This window comes from Mastigoproctus giganteus, chromosome 5, assembly GCF_048544385.1.
Source record: "Mastigoproctus giganteus isolate SK-2022 chromosome 5, ASM4854438v1, whole genome shotgun sequence".
NCBI lineage: Eukaryota > Metazoa > Arthropoda > Arachnida > Uropygi > Thelyphonidae > Mastigoproctus > Mastigoproctus giganteus.
The window spans coordinates 207,999,126-208,012,014 of NC_143579.1; positions in this window are offsets into that span (position 1 = coordinate 207,999,126).

Below are 12,889 nucleotides of genomic sequence, written 5' to 3' on the forward strand. Positions count from 1 at the left end.
ACCATTTCCTGTGGAGCCCCCTCACAAATAAAATAAAACACTTAAAACAAATCCTCATACAGTGGATAATTTCAAAGAGGCAGTACAAGTGTTTTCAATCTTCACAAATTACTCTATGGAATTTCACTATTCAACTTCAATACAGTTCACAAGGAGGAAGACACATCAAATGTGGTCCATACACATTGAAGACTATTTCCTATAGGTACAAATGAACCATAAATATGTGTGATGATTATTTTATTTTTTTTTTATCAAAATCACTGGGTTTTTTTTTTACAAGCAACTGAATGGTTCAATGAATAAAGAAATGCTCTTTACTTGTAATCAGGAAAAATAAATAAACTGAAATTAAATATATATAACCTAAACCAAAAATAAAGTTATGAATTAATGTAATAAGTTACAACCTGAATTAAAAATAAAACCAAAACTGTATTACATTTGATGGCCTGAAAGCGATACCACAATCAATAATTTTAATATTTATCCTTCACTATTTATGAATGATAAAATAGCACAAAGCTGAAATCCTCCACAAAATCTTTGCAATGGAATAACTGCTACTTTTTCACACACACACACACACACAGCACTTTGTATTAATTCCTAAATATAAAGTCTTTTCTTATCAAATAAATAAAAAGTATTTGGTAAGAAAAAAAGACTTGCAAATATAAAGTCTTAATATTTGTATTTAGTATGCACCTATGTGCTCTATAATATTTACGTTTGTATCTTAATATAGATCTGCTTTGTTTGTGTAAACAAGTGGTGTCCAACCTTTTCCTGTACAGGGGCCATATTCAAAGTTAGATTTGTTTTGCAGGCCACACTGAGTGACAGGATAAAAATTAGTGTATTACATTTTCCGTATATTGTTTACATGTAAAAGGAAGTTTCTATTTTATGTTACTGTTTTTTATTTTCAGGCCATATATAAAAAATGCAAATTCCCAACACATGTGTAACATATCTATGTCAGTGATCTATTTTTTCAATTTCATTAAAATAGGAAAAATATGTCTTACTTTTGTTTTTTAAAAGAATACCTTAATTTTGCTTTTAAATGCTCACTTTAGAAATTTACAACCTAAAAAGGATCACAGTTTTTCAATATTAAAGTGAATAAATAAATATAATGATACACCTAAAATTGAAAATATTTGAAAAAAGTACAATACACAATAACATCTATTGACCAAAACTTAACATTCAATGAGATGATTGAGGCTGGATGTTTTTAGATAATTGTTCAAAATTTGATTGAAAATCTGTGACACCAATTCTCAATATATGGAATGAAGATGCTTATCTGTTATTGTGTTTCTTTTTAAATATTTATTTGATTTCGTGCATGAAAAAATTTGCTCGCAAACATACATTGGTCCAAACAAAGTAGCCATTTTAATTAAATTTTTTTTTATTAGCAGAAAATCTTCAGATGGGAGAGCCTTGTAGAATTCAAGTAGTTTATTTTTGCAGTCTATATTTTTGAACTGTTTTGGCTTGAAGATCAATAATTTCAAGTTGCAAGCTGGGATTGTAGTTTCAGCCATAGAAGTAAATGGATTCTCAAACAAGCTTATGTCTTTTTCATGGGATCTTATATCAGCAAATCGACTTTCAAACTCATCAAAAAGTAAAGTGTAATAACGAGAGACAACAATTCTTTGGAAATATGTGTTTCTCTTTTAGCTCATACAACATTCAAAGTGAACTAAATTTAAATTGTCTTGCTCAATTTGGGATTTAAATAATAACTTATTCTGAAATGATTTGATATCACCATACAAATCAGAGACCAATTTTCCTTTCCCTTGTAGTTTTAAATTAAGATCATTTAAATGACTAGAAATGTCTGTATACTCACTCCATATTTAATATTTGTTTTATTGGTTTCCCCTTTTCTGTCATAAAAATATCAATTTCATGATGTCGTTTACAGAAACAATATAAAACTTTGCCATGACCAAGCCATCTCACTCAACTACGTAAAATTACATCTTCGTATTCAGCTACAATTGGTGCCGCCGTAGCCAGGTGGGAAGGAGCAACAGTGCGTAGCACACGCTTCTTGATTAGACCGGGGTTCGAGCCCGTCACCACCAAATACAGAGGATGCGGAAAGATCAGGGAATGACCACCGCATATTCCCGGAGCAATATGGCCTTAGTTGCTAATGCTCCTAAAAAAAAACCAAACAACATCAACTACAATTTCTGAAAGAAACTGTAGAAACATATGGTGATTAAAGCCATGCAATCTTATAAAATTTACAGTTGAAATAACCACATTCATAATGTGTTGGAGATCCAATACTTTCCCACAGAGAGCTTCTTGATGCACAATGCAGTAAATTCCAATCAGAGGTTCAGCTCCAATATCTATCATTTTCTAGGTTATTCTACCCATAAGCCCATTGTTTTTTTTTTGGGCGCCTCCGTAGCCAGGTGGGAAGGAGCAGCAGTGCGTAGCACACGCTTCTTGATTAGACCGGGGTTCGAGCCCGTCACCACCAAATACGGAGGATGCGGAAAGGTCAGCGAATGACCACCGCATATTCCCGGAGCAATATGGCCTTAGTTGCTAATGCTCCTAAAAACCAAATAACTAACTAACTAACCCATTGTTTTTACTAATCATATTTTTTGTACCATCAGTTGTGACTCCTACCAGATTTTTCATATTTAATTCTAACTTTTCAATAGATTGGCAAAAATTTTCAAAATATTTTCACCTGTAGTTGTTCCATCTTCAACTGGTACAAAATTATCGTTAATTCCACATAAGAAGATAAATAGTTGGGATGGGTCATTTACATCAGTACTGTCATCCAGTGCCACACTAAAATATTTCATTTGTTTTGTTTTCCAAAAGTTGTTCGAACAAATTCTTTCAAATATCTTCTATTCTTTACATAATTGTTTGTCAAGACAAACTAATGTCTTGTATCACTGTTTGTTTCTCCGGACAAATTTCTTCCACATAGTTGTAGCTACAGCAAATTTCTTTCCTATAGCTACAACTTTTAATAAACAACGTTTAACAAATTCACCATCACTGAATGGTTTACTTTCAAAAGCGATCAAATGTGCAACTTGATAACTGGCACTTACGACAGTTAAATTTTTAGTGTTTTGTTGTTTTCTTAATACATTTTGTAACTTTGGAAACATTATATTTTTTTTTTTTTTGCAACACTCCTTTAAATTATATTAAATTAAATTATGTTGTTTTAAATTATATTTTTTAAAAACCGACACAGTCTCCTTAAACACCAAACACACTGCTTTTTTGTTGTACTCAATGAAGAAATAGTCTTCAGTCCACCTTTGATTAAAACCACGACACTCCAAATCGACATTCCTCTTTCAGAAAATTTTTAAGAATAATTTTTTAATTCAATACAAATAATAATAATTCAATACAATGAACAAGTTATATCCAAATAATAGAATTTCACAATATGAAAAGATTGATACATACATAACTGTATTTAGCATACATATGACTGTACTGGACTACATGTTCATGTTTGATACAGTCAAGCTCAACAGTTGCATGCCTGTACATGCAGTGGCTCAACTCTCTAAAATGCTGTTTTAGTTCATTTTCTGCACAGGCTGTGTAAAAATTATTTGCTGGCTATATCCAGCCTGCGAGCCACAGGTTGAACACTACTGATGTAAACCGTTCTGGACTTTGCCGTCCAGGGTATATATAGCTGGACCTTGTGTATTTATTTAGGTACGAATAAACAAATATTTATTTATACAAAGGGTACTAGGAAAGTTTTGCAACACAGCTTTGTTTATTTAATTTTTTCAAAGTAATTTCCTCTACATTCAATACACCTCTCCATCCTCCGAAACCAATCTTTAAACCAGTTCTGCCAGGTTTCACTAGGGAGTAAAGCACACTCGTTGTCCCAAGCCCGTAGAAGGTCCTCATCACTGGAAAACCGCCTCCCTTTTAGCTTCATTTTCACATGCAGGAACAGTGCAAAGTCGCAGGGAGCAAGGTCTGGACTGTAGGGAGGGTGCTCGAGAAGTTTCAGTCCTGTCGTGGTCAAATATTCGGTGCAGGCTTTGGCGCGGTGAGCTGCAGCATTATCGTGATGGAGGTACCAGGTGTCCATTCTTGACTTTGGCTGCAGGTTCTTCATAGATCCAATGACTTTAGGCAGGCATTGTTCAGTATACCACTTAGCTGTGACTGTCTTCTGCGTGTCCAAAATGACACGTTCCACAATTCCACTCGATTTGAAAAATACAGCTATCATTTTCTTCTTTACAGATCGGGATTTTCTGACAATTACGGGTGTGTCGTCATCATCAAAGACCCAAACTTTGTTTTGAGCCTTGGTCGGCAGATCGTAATAGTACAGCCAAGTCTCGTCACCTGTCACGATGTTGTTCACATACCGAGATTGTCCCTTATCAAACTCTTTTAACATCTCCCGGCACCAAGTCACACGTCGTGTCATCTGCTCTTCAGTCAGTTGATGCGGCACCCAGAGAGAACAAAGTTTCTTCATGTGCAAATAATCTTGCAGAATCGAACGAATTGCTGGTGCATTTAGGCCCAAAGTATCCTCTATCTGTTGGTAGGTCACTCGCCTGTTTTCGTCAAGCATTTTCCTCACAGCAGTAACGTTTTCCTCCGTAACTGACGTTCGTGGCCTTCCCGGCCTCTCAGAATCCTCCAGAGTGAAATTTCCCCTTTGGAATTCTCTATACCACCTGAATATCGTTGTACGATGTGGACAATCATCATCTAGTGCAAGAGTCATTTATTCTAAGCACTGGTCTATGGTTAAACCACGCACGAAATTATACCACAAAACTGTCCTTATCTCATTTCGTGACCACGATGCCATCGCAAGCACTTTACACTCTCACTACTAATGAATAACTGAGCCCATCGACTTGGCGCGGCAGCTACTATGCACGTATGAACATTTCTCAACATGCAGCAACAAGCAGCTTCCTGTGATTCATTGTTGCGTCATATTGCAAAACTTTCCTAGTACCCTTTGTATCTATTTGTTTGATTTAGAATTCATATGGTAGCTTATAAGACAATAATACAAAAATTAAACCTATAACTAATATTACAAGGCTCAATTCATGATTCAATTCAGTCTGTTTATTAACTTGATATTCAGTTTACTTAGTATAGTTAATAGTATCTTATTATAGTTTTAGTGGGTATACAATCTACTGAAACTACCTTATCTTAATAAAATAATAACTAAGTTTATTGATCTACAATCATTTTGGCATATATAGTGGACAGCTGAAAGGTCAGAGTCTAATACAGAAAAACAAGAAAAAAAAAACTGAAGTCACAACCTTTTCTCATTCACATATAATATAAACCAATAATATTATATAATATCAGAGACCTATACAAGAATAAAAATTTACACAAATACATTAAGAAAGTTGGTGCTAGTCATCCCACAACTGTTGGTCTAATTTTGAAGGAGGATAGCAAAGGCAAACTTAGTTGCAGTTCCTTTCTGCAGAATTTTTATGCCAATTTCATCTCAAAGGGTACAGTTATATAAGAATTAATCATTTTATTAAATATTCTAACTGTATCAACAATTATTAATTCAGAGATGGGTACATGTTTTTAAGTTTTGATATATTACTCTTATTCTGTTGGATAAAGACAGCATACTACTTGAATCCAACAGTACACTGAATAAGGGCAATAAAACCCTCAATTTTATAGCTCTTGAATCAATATATGAAAAAAATTTGACTGGTACTAAAGCATATTTTGAGTGGGCTCATGAGATAGGCAAAACTGGGAACTCATATGTTACGGCAGCCAATAGCAAGCATCCTAGTCACTATCATATCATTAATTGCTCATCTATGCCATGTTATTATAATATAATTTCTTATTTGTAACTTCACTTACAGTGTATCATCATAACCCCCGAGGAAAACTGGTGAAAAGGGAGAGCATGTCTATCTTAGTGCTGGGTAGAAATTAAAGCTGTTAAAAGTTAGGCTCTGGTGCATCTGTTTCCTGCATCTGTAAGGAAGAACATAGTGTGAAAAACAAACTGTGTCAGATATTGTATAAAACAAGACTAAGCTTAAGGAGTCTGAAGATTCACTAGTATTTGAACTTCAGCTGCTTAGCACCAACTCTGAATAAAGTTTTTCCAGGCACCGCTATATGGGCACAGTAAATTATTTTCTACTATGTGCCAACCAATTAAGTAAAAGTATATAAAAGCTTGTTTTGTTGTTTTTTTTTTTTTATTGTTTAACTTTATTTCAGGATGTCTAATACATACATATAGAGAGCAATTGTTTAAACTTAATTATGGGCAATACAAATGGTGTCAAAAAAAAAAAAAAAAAATTTAAAACTTCAATTTAATGGACATTTGACAATAACAGACAACCTCCCCTATAGTCTGTAAAATCAAGGGTTTACTGTACCTCTTTCTATAAAAATGATGAATAGTGAATCATTAGCAACACAAGTAGGAAATACAAAGTGGTAATACTATTTCAGAGTACTGTATTTTTTTCTAAATTCTCTGGGTCAATATTCTGTTTTAATTATTAAAATATTAATTTTAATTATTTGAATTCTAATTATTTAGGCCTCTTATTAACACCATTAACACTACATGTTAATGGTGTTAATAAGAGGCCGTTAATAACACTACAGTGACAAAAATAAGATCTGAGATCTAAACAAACAGTACTTACCAGAAACTGCTTTGCTACTTTGCTGACCCCAAACCATGATGCCAGTGGAAACTCTGTTGACCTACTATGTGTAAAACTAGTAGTCAAGTCATTAAGCCCTTTTGTAAAGTGTACCACTTTAATAATGCTTTTTTCTTCATGATTAGATAAGCCTAAGTTTACTTCATGGTCTACCAGAAAATATCTACAAAAAATGTTCAGAAAAAAAAAAAAAAAAAAAAATTCAAAAGATACATCATCCTGAAAAGTGAATGAAAGGAAATCAGGGGGCACAGTAGCATACAAAATAGAGCTTATTGAAAAAAAAAAAATAAAAAATATATCTATAAATTTTTAATATCTGTATAATATATTTATTTGTGTTAATCATGTGATTCGGTTAATTCATCAGTCACCATTGGTATTACAAACAGGTATTATCTTGAAATTTATTCAAGGGGATACATACATTTCATAGAAAATTTATATACATAATGTGTTATACATTATCAAAAAAGTTCTTGAATGCATGTTTTTTCTTTAAGCTCTGAAATCTGGAGTTCAATTGAAAACAATATCAAATGTATTTCTTTTCTCTCCTATGTCTCTAGGGATGGCTGAAATTTCTAACTGAACTTTCTCTCCCTCTTCAATTGCACTGTTCAAAGAAAATTCCCAAGCTTCAGTTATAGAATTAGGTAATCAAGCAAATGAGTCTCAATGAATAGCAGATGTTTTCTAACCAAAGAATCGGAAAGAAATTTCTTAGCAACACAACAGCTGCAGTAACCATAGTACCCAAAGCATCAACAACTTTTTTTTTTTCATATAATCAAAGTTACCATGTGTCCTGCCTTATCAAAACAAGTTCTAGTGGAAGAGGAAGGTCAGGGTGCATATCACTGTAAATAGCTCTGCATATAGGATCTTTTACAATTTTTTTTTGTTTCTCCAAGCCTATGTTAAGCCAATGGGCTAAACAAGTAATGTGGATTAGGTCTGGATAGAATGAGTCTCAATGAATAGCAGATGTTTTCTAACCAAAGATTTGGAAACTTGCAACACAGAAGCTGCTTTTACCATATATCATCAATTCTTGATATAAAAACTGCAAAAGAATCATTCACAAATCTTACAGTCATGGAGTAATTCATGCTTTTGAGAACCTTACAAATAGGCAAATGCAGACAAGAAGGCCCTCATAATTTCCTACATATCAAATGTGCAATATAATGGCCCACAAGCATCTGCCATTTTATCGGCAAACATCCAAATACAATTTTCTCCAATATCTTGACGAATTTCATGAATGATATCATCATAAACATCAAGATAATTCTTCCTCAAGGTAGACTCACCTGGAATGTTTTCAAAAATCGTTTGAAAACTGGAATTGCTTAATTTCCTGAAAGGGATACTGCTGATTACCAAGATGGGCCAGAGATCCTTTGAAATATCATTTTTCTCTTCTCTTGACATACAAGGTACATAATTTAACTAAAAGTGACTGATTTGGCAATTTTTCCTTGCTTTTTCTTGAGACACAATATGGAATATTATTTTCACATATTGGTTGATCTGGAATTTTTTTCTGCATGGAACATTGTTGTTTGTTGTTTGTTTGTTTGTTTGGTTTTTAGGAGCATTAGCAACTAAGGCCATATTGCTCCGGGAATATGCGGTGGTCATTCCCTTGACCTTTCCGCATCCTCCGTATTTGGTGGTGACGGGCTCGAACCCCGGTCTAATCAAGAAGCGTGTGCTACGCACTGCTGCTCCTTCCCACCTGGCTACGGAGACGCCGCATGGAACATTCTTTTCACAAATAACAAAATAGACAACAATACCATCATATGTGGTAAAATCTTTTCTGTGATTGACTATTCATGATTCCATAAGTTTAGCTGCAGATTTGATTTTTGGAATTTTGAATGAAAGCACAAACTGCCAATTCTGTAAATTTTTTATAGAAAAAAAGGAACTTTTATGTCACACATTCAAAGAATATACTCTTACCCAACACCATCGTTGATGGCATGAAAATTAAAGAAGAACACTACTGACATGTTTTCCTACACCAAGTGAAACGTTTTCCCATGCTAAATGTTATAGTAATATCCATGGTATATGCATTTATAAGCACTGATGATTAAAACAGTAACAATATTCATTTGCTTTTGCACACATGCAAATATATATCATAATATGATGTTGAATTATAAGATTAGTGTTTTTTTTTTAAATCCTTTACCTGGCAGTATACCAAGTCAGATGAACCTGTGAGGTACAGTATTCTTTGAGAAAATTGTAAGGGGCTACACAATGAAGAAAAAAAACAGGTTGGATACCACTGCTCTAAACTAAATTATAATTGCAATCTAAATTAAAATTTGCCATCTGAACTGTAAAAAAAAAATAACTTGCAGGATGATACAAAATTTTAATATTCTAATAAAATACAGTGTGCTGTTTGCATCAAAATGTATATTTACAATTAAAAAACATCATTTACAGTTAAAATATAATACGCAAGAACTAAAATGCCAATGTAGATAAAAATATAACACACATTAAAATTCACTAGTTATGATAATCAAATACAGAAACTTTTAACGGTGACAGTCTTTATCAAAATATATATAAGAAAGATATTCTGTCTTTCTTATATACATTTTGTGTGTGATAATGTAAACCAGAGCTATGGTGCTCAATGCATTCTACATTGATTTCAATATTTGTAGAAGAATAAGAGAAATTGACCTCAATATGATAAGTAGAACACTTCCATATGATACTCTCCAGAAATTAAAACGAATATAACATTAATGCAATAAATAAAGTAATGCAATATAACATTACAATAAAAGATAAATTAAAGAATTAAAATAAATTAAAGTAAAAATCATTTTAAAAAATTTACGTTAAACTTTTTTTTAAAAAAATTAAATTAATTTTTAATTGTGTTCAATTGATTTTTTAATTGTTTTCATTTTATTTTTTACTGTATCATTTTGCATTAATGTTACATTCATTTTAATTTCTTGAGAGTATCATATGGAAGTGTTCTACTTATTATATTGAGGTAAATTTCTCTTATTCTTCTACAAATATTTTGTGTGTGAAATCAAACAGTGTCAGTGGGGTTTTTTCAATATTTTGGTGACAATTGAAGGTTTTATGTTTTTGTGACATCTACACATATCACATAAAGTGTGTACCTATACATAAGTAGCAATCACATAATGCTTCTTTTCTTATTTTCCCCCATTTTTTTTGTAGTTTGCTATGGCTAACAAACATATGTGCAAGTTATCTATAAATTCACACTTTATGTTTGTAAAGATCATGCAAGTAGGTAAAGGATAACAAACTTCACGGCACCAAGTTTTGCAGTGCATATGAAGCATACTTTGGAATGCCTATGGATGATTGAGGCAAGTTGTGGACTTCTCAATTCTGATATGGTAGTTGAAGGTCAACATTTAAGAGATTGTTTTGTAGTTATTTGTTTTTTATTTTTTTTTTTTTTGGTAGTTGTTGGCGCATCGGCTTCTGTGGCCATAGTGCACCTCCAAGGTTTTCTTGAAGTACTTTGATCCAAGCCCGAGGCGGGATTCGAACCCGCGACCTTTGGGTTGCCAGGCAGGCACTTTACCCACCTGGCTAGCCCAGTCGGCTTTTGTAGTTATAAGTGTATGCCTTTTGCTATAGCTTAAATATGGAGAACCCACAGACCATCATGACAATTGTGCCATTTGCACTGTAGATATACAAAAATTTTAAGTCTGCAGATCAAAATCTGTAGCATATCCCAAACATAGTATCCGATACAGCTCCAGAAGGCCTACCAATTCCAATCCACCTTCCAGATAAGTCTTCCAAATTGAATGATGAATCTGGTTAATGGGATAATTGGGATTACTCCTTGGAAGCCTATTCAAGTAAAGTTTCACGTTTCCCTAATCAGCAAGGATCAGATGACTCAAACGGATCTGAGTCTAATCAAATCCAGTGCAGAGCTCCTGACATCTTGTTTAAGGGATGTGGAATCTAATGCAACAAGACTTCTTAATATAGAAATTATGTCACTTGTGTAAAAATGTGCACAAGTACACTGTTATTGAAACCCTATTTGTTATTGTTAGTTGGTTTTTAGGAGCATTAGCAACTAAGGCCATGTTGCTCCGGGGATATGCGGTGGTCATTCCCTGACCTTTCCGCATCCTCCGTATTTGGTGGTTACAGGCTCGAGCCCCAGTCTAATCAAGAAGCATGTGCTACACACTGCTGCTCCTGCTCACCTGGCTACGGAGGCGCCTTGAAACCCTATGTTACTGTTCTAATTTTACTGGTCTTTATGAATAAATTGATATTAGTCACAATCCAAAAGAGTGGCTTCTTTTCATAGACAGTTCAAATAAAATGTTGAAAACATGCTGCTTCATAAAGGGAATATATACCATCAATTTCTGTTATTAAAGAAGACTATGGAAATGTGAAGCATGTGTTAGAGAAGATCAGTATGTCTGTAGGAACTTCAAGATGCTGGAGTTCCATTAATGTTTGCAAAATTGGATGAAGAATGTCAACAAAACTCCATTATTTGCACACAATGTAGTAAACCTACATACCATACAGTCAATGGAACCTCGGTTCCAAGAAATAAAGCTTCCACTGCTCCATATCATGCTGGGACTGATCACACAATTTGTGAAAGCATTGGACACCTTCAAGCATACATAATTGATGTTTCCAAAACTGTCTAATGCAAAAGTGAAAGGTTAGTTAGTTATTTGGAGCATTAGCAACTAAGGCCATATTGCTGCGGGATATGCGGTGGTCATTCCCTGACCTTTCCGCATCCTTCGTATTTGGTGGTGATGGGCTTGAACCCCGATCTAATCAAGAAGCGTGTGCTACGCACTGCTCCATCCCACCTGGCTACGGAGGCGCCTCAAAAATGAAAGGTGGAATATTTATTAGTCTGAAATTTAAGCATATGTTGGCTTCACAAGAACTGGAAGACAAAATGACTTAAGGCTTACTTGACAAGCTGACTGAAAATTATGGAAAAATTGGATGACGAATGTCAACTAAACTCCATTATTTGCACTCTCACTTGCATTCTTTTAAACCAAATCTGGGTGATGTCAGCAAGAGCCTAGACTGAGATTCCACCAAACCATACAGTCAATGGAGAAAAGATACAAAGGATAACAGGATGAAGATATGATGGGCAACTTCTTAGTTTAGAATGATTAGACAGGCCACAAATGACCAAATCGTTCAAATGTACATTTGGCTAGACTCCAGAGAGTGTGACTCTGCCCACTGAGCGGTACACCCTTCAAAATGAAGGGTGTACCGCTCAGTGGGCAGTCACAACCTTGACAGGTTGTGACTCTGTCCACTCACTGACTCCCCCCCCCTCTTAATTTCAGGTGTTCATCACATGAGACAATGTCATTGCAGCAGTAAATGCAAATTCGTATCATTTTGTAGTCGCATTTGCTTGCTGGTTATGTTCTCTTGCTACATGGTAACTCATGTCGTCCCTGAATTAAAGAAAAGTGAAATTTGGAAACATTCATCCTGCAGGTAAATTGTTTTGTTGTTTTTTGCTGCCGCAAGCCTGTATGCCAGGACTGATGAGGTGAGTTTTCTTTTCCCATCTCATTAACCTAGTATTGTGTCAGTTGTTACGTTCTTTAAAAAAAAAAAAAAAATTCTATTAGCGTATTGTACATATACAAAGAGGAATTTTATTGTTAATTGCATCTGTTAGCAGACTTTCATTTGTGTTTAGTGAAAAAAGGTTAGATTTTTTTTAGATTAGGTTTTTACGTGACTTTGGTAGGGATTCAAGCAAAAACCAGTCGTTGGAAAGAAAAACAATTAAGAGGGGAAATGTGTTTAATTGACTTTCATTTTTTTACACGATTTCGGGAAGGATTCAAGCAAAAACCAGTCATTGGCCACACACGATATTACTTTTTATTTCTTGTTTTGAAAAAAATATTGCTGTTTTCGTGTTAATTTTTCTTCATTTTAACTCTGAGATGTTGTTATGTTACGTGCCATTTTGTCTTCTCCGAATAACTTGCATTTATGTTACTTGCTGCTCCGAATAAATTGCCATTTTGCCGTTAATTTTGTTGTTTTTC